The sequence below is a fragment of the Euprymna scolopes genome, chromosome 5 (assembly GCF_053919585.1).
Source record: "Euprymna scolopes isolate OS-2025 chromosome 5, ASM5391958v1, whole genome shotgun sequence".
Taxonomy (NCBI): domain Eukaryota; kingdom Metazoa; phylum Mollusca; class Cephalopoda; order Sepiida; family Sepiolidae; genus Euprymna; species Euprymna scolopes.
In genome coordinates, this window is record NC_136486.1 from 38,316,401 (window position 1) to 38,321,809 (window position 5,409).

Here is a 5,409-nt window from a genome sequence, read left to right on the forward strand (position 1 = left end):
AGGATAAGGGTTAAAGAGTGTACAGTAGTCAATGGGACAATGTCATTGGAATCGTTAGTAGTGCTAATTTGGTAAATTGGATTACTTAAGGGGAACAGCTCATCAAGAACTTGTTTACATTGGACTTGGAGATGACCATGTTGTAATCAGCTGGAAAGCAGGCAAACAGAAGACAGTAAGAAAGAAGCTTTGTTCATGGAATCTATGTTTCGGTTTAGACACAGATAAAGAGTTGGGAAATTATTGATAGTGTTTTCAGCTAGACGAGTGTTTCTCGTGAAAGTTTGGCGGGGGGAGGCATAGATTGGAGCTCAGACAAGCACTTGCTATGAAAATAATGATAAAGCAGAGACAGGCTCACACCGTCTCTTCTGTGGTAAAGAGGTTGCAGGGAAGAAAAAAGGGCATCCCCTACTAAGCTACAAAGTCTATTTTGAACTCAGTCAAAGCAGGATACGGTCTTTCTAGCAGCTCCTGCCCAGATGTGACAGCAATACTCCATCCTTGGATGTACCTGGCTCTTATATAGGTAGAGAATTGCATTAGCAGTGAGATATCTACTGGATTGATAAAACCTAAAGCATAAAAAGTTTTATAAATGAAAAATTGAGAAAAACGAAATTTTATAACATTTTTCTACAAAAAAAAAAAAAGAATAATATAAAAGTTATTTATTTATATACAAACACATTTGGAGAAAGTTGAGTTAGTAGTAGGTTTAATATATACGTATGTAAATAGTATAAGTATGTGAGTATTTGGCAGCATGATACTGTGTATGTGTGTTGGTTTACCTTGTTCTTGTTACTGCATGTATAGCAATTTGTTGTGTAAGAATGTGTGCGCTAAAGAATAGGGCTTGTATGCGAGTCATTGAGTTCTTTCCTTTTGTGAATTGCCTTCTTCGACCCAAAGGCATGAAGGGAAGGAGGGTGATGTTCTGGTGTTCTTCAGCTGGTGTGATCTTGAAAAAAAACAAGGCTGATAGCCATTAGTCGCATGCTCTCGTGTAATGAATGAATGCATGAATGTAGGATTGACATGAAATTCTTAAAGATAAACTAAAATGACCGAAAAATGGGCTAAAATGACTTAAATAAAAAGTAAATGACTTTAATGAACTTAAGGATGAATTGAATGACCTTAAGAATGACTTGAATGCTTAAAAAATAACTGGAATCCTTCAAAAACAACTTGAATGATTTGGAGAATGACTTGAATGGCTTTGAGACTGACTGGTTGTAAAGTGGGTGATCATTTTACATTAAATTAAAACAGAAAAATGGTCCCCCACTTTATATCACAAAGTTACAAACATAAGTACAGCATGTAGTAAGAACAGATGGTATTTATTTGCTCCCCCACTGAGCAAATTAGGCACAAGGCCGTTTTTAATGTGAGGTAAAAACCAGCTCCCCTTAAAGTAGGCAAAAAGGGGGCACTCTGGTTATCAAAAATAATAATTGTCCCAGTATAGAGGGTTTCCCCTCCATTGACTGGTACAAATTATCTTAAGTGCAGTATCTGCCGGAACAGATGGTATTTATTTGCTCCCCCACTGAGCAAATTAGGCACAAGGCCGTTTTTAATGTGAGGTAAAAACCAGCTCCCCTAAAAGGGGTCACTCTGGTTACCAAAAATAATAATTGTCCCAGTATAGAGGGTTTCCCCTCCATTGACTGGTACAAATTATCTTAAGTGCAGTATCTGCCGGAACAGATGGTATTTATTTGCTCCCCCACCGAGCAAATTAGGCACAAGGCCAATTTTTAATGTGAGGAGTGAAGGGAGGGGGAAGGGAAAAGGGGACCAGCTCCCGAGAGATGGGAAATGGGAGCTGGTTAAAGGTCAGGCATGTGGGGTTGCCCCCACATCTGGTCCTTGCTAGTCATAGCTAGTCATAGCTTGCAGCATCTGCCGGAACAGATACTACACTTTGATCTTGGCCAAAAGGCCAAGAAAAGGTTTTATTTATTTGCTCCCCCACCAAGCAAATTAGGCACAAGGCCGATTTTTGATGTGAGGAGTGAAGGGAAAATGGGGACCAACTCCCCAGGGAGTAGGGGAGCTGGATAGTGACAATTGGTATGAAGGGTTGCCCCTACATTGGCATCTTAGCCAAAAGGCCAAGAAAAGCTTAAAAAGATAAGAACAGCATCTATTAACAACAGACCTTTGATCTTAACCAAAAAGACCAAGCACGAAAGTGTTACGAACAGACTGATGGACTGATTTATAGAGTAACTTGCACACGACTAATGATTTTGTTAACCAGGTCTTCAAGGATTTTTTAAATTAGCACCTGTTTAATACTTTCATATATATATATATATATATATATATATAGTGTTCTTTTTTGGGATTTAGGGCGGTTTTGATTGGTTGACAATATTCTGGGTTCACGCGTTTCTGTGAAAACTTCCTTGCTTTGTGAAGTGAAAAGGAAAGTGAATCCAAACGAAGCGGGAAAGGAAAGAGGGTAAGCAATTAGAGCCATTTGTTTTTTAGCGGTTGTAGGAATCATTTCATGATTAAGTCGCTATTAATTTGTGACCCTTCAAACTCTGAAAGAAATTTGTAAGCGTTTAAGTTGTTAAATAGAAAGTAATTTCTGTTTATAAAATTCTCAGCAAACTCTCATGTTTCTGAATTTTTGAGGTGAGGATTGGTTATTCGTATTATTTGGAATCATTGGACTACTCTTCTCGTCTTGAGTGTCATTTTCATAACGTTTCGGTTGATGTAACATCCGACCTTCAGATGTATCTTGTCGAACTCGGGAATTTGGACAGAATTTGGCAAGGGTCTATGGTGCAGTGGTTAGAGTATTTGGAAAGATCAATGGTAAAAGTGACCTCCTGAAGGTTTAATTCTCAGTGTAAGTGACCGAAAGATACAATTGTAAATTACTTAGGACTTCTATCCAGTCATAGCTAATGGAACAAGAGCATGCTACCCCTGTGAAGTAAATAAAGGGTCTGTTCAAAATTTTGTCCAAATTCCAAAGTTCTGCAGAAACATTCCCGAGTTCGACAAGATACATCTGAAGAAGGCCAGAGGTTACATCGACCAAAGCATTGTGAAAATTACTCTCAAAATGAGAACAACAGTCTGAAACAACAAAATGGTCACATCTTGGATGCGTATAAAATTTGATTTTCTTATTTAAAAAAACAACTACTTGATGAATTTACATGATTTTTGGAATATAACATTTTCGTTTTGTCACGAGTACATACATATTACAGATTTTTTCTTTATTTTTATTTTTTATATAAAGGACAATGAATTAGTTTTATTGGATGCCCTATTTTACTTTGTTTTTGTATACATTTTGGCGCTTATCTAGTTTCACCTCAATATTTAAAACTGCTTGTAAAAAGAAAATAAACAGAATAGCACAAAAAAGCTTATTATACACTGCTGATCAAAAATTTAAGACCACTTAAAAATCTTAAAAAAAAACAACTTTTTTTTAAGGATGGATTTTAAACTCTTCCGACTTAAGGTTACCAATACTACAATCTAAAAGATTATGGAAACAAAAAGCTACATTCCAAAGATTTATTTTTAAAATTTACATTTTTATTCAATTAGGCTTTTTACACATGATTAAAATTATAAGACCAGAGACAAAAATTCTATTAAATTGTACAGAAAGTGCATGAAAAGTGTATGAAAACAATCAACAATCAAACTTAATAATGAGTTCTTCCTCCACTGCATTTGATGACTTCAAAAATTCTTTGGGCCATGCTAGAAATAAGGGTTTCCATTAAGGTGCGAGGGATCCTGCTCCAGTTTCTGTAGATGGCTTCACGAAGTTCATTTTTTGTTGAATATTGTTTGCCATTTCGATAAACCTCTCTTGTCATCCATCTGGAAACGTTTTCAATTGGGTTTAAGTCCGGTGAGCTGGCAGGATGTCCCAAGAGATAGACTCCATTCTCTTGTAGAAAGCTCAAGGTCCATCTTGCAGTGTGAATTGCAGCATTATCCTGTTGGAATAACCATCCATCCCCCACACAAACGATGACCCTCCATCATCAAAGATGCTTTTTGTAGCATGCTAACATAACCAGCTGCTGTCTGACGACCCTGTACTACCTGGAACTCCATCGTCCCTCTGTAAGAAAAGGCACCCCATACCATTACGGACCCTCCACCACTATGACGTGTGGAAAAAATTTCAAGGGGCATGTTTTTGTCATGCCAATATCGCTGGAAGCCATCAGGATCATCTAAATTGAATTTTTTCTCATCAGAAAACAGGACTTTCTTTCACTTCTCAACGTCCCAGGTTCGGTATTCACAACCAAATCTTAAGCGGCCCACTTTGTGACATGGAAGCAATCAAGGAATTTGTTTACGCTTTTTATTTACTATGCCTTTTTTTTTTTGTAAGTGTCGTCTGATGGTTATTGGACTGCAATCAGCATCTGTAACCACCTCAATTTGATTAAAAGAAAGTCCTCTGTCATTCATAACAACCCGTCTGATTCTCCTACTCAGTGCAGGAGAATTTTTTTTGGGGGGTGGGGCTACCAAAGAATTTTGCTTTTCCATCATTCTCAGTGTTCTTTCGAAAGTTGCAAATAACAGTTTTACTGCGATTTACCTTAGCTGCTATCGCTCGCTGTGACAAACCTTGCTTATGGAATTCTAGAATTAGAGAGTACTCAACTTCCGTTAGTTTTTTTGCTTTGGGCATAGTAACACCTTTACACAGTGATTGCTAATCTCTAATTGAACTAAAAACATTAGAATGATCATAAATCTAACAATTTATACCCTTGGTCTTATAATTTTGATCATGTGTAAAAAGCCTAATTTAATAAAAATGCAAATTTTTCACTAAATTTTTTTTTTCCATAATTTTTTAGATTGTAGTATTAGTAACCTTAAGTCGGAAGAATTTAAAATCTATCCTTAAAAAAAGGTTTCTTTTTAAGGATTTTAAAATTTTGGATCAGCAGTGTATAATTACATGTTAGATTTTAAAAGAAAAACAATACACCAAAAATTATGCAAATTCATCGGTCACTTCATTAAGGTCAATGCCAATAACTCAAACTTTATGAGTCAATAAAGTCTACCTCCTAATCTCCATGTTAAGAATGGATTCCAAAAATTAACTTCCAGACTAACTTCTACCATTTATAACCAGTAGATCATTACGACTGTTGAAAGAATCTATTAAGCATTTGTACACAGTGTAACCATTTATGGAAATGGAACATGGTCAGTGAGGGTTGAGGATATGTGCTGCATGGAGAGAAATGATTTGAAAATGACATAATGGATGTGCAATGTGAGTCGTAAAGGTAGGCTTAGTTCTGATGACCTTAAAGAAAAATAAAAGACGGACAGTATACGGAGATGTATGCAGCACAGGAGATTTTTGTTTTC

The 5,409-nt window shown here is 36.4% G+C and overlaps 1 pseudogene; it reads right to left on the reverse strand.

Annotated features, from left to right (window-relative positions):
• Nucleotides 1-1,801: 1,801 nt before the first annotated feature.
• On the reverse strand, nucleotides 1,802-1,966 carry LOC145277194 (U2 spliceosomal RNA; annotated as a pseudogene).
• Between the last annotated feature and the right edge of the window lie 3,443 nt (nucleotides 1,967-5,409).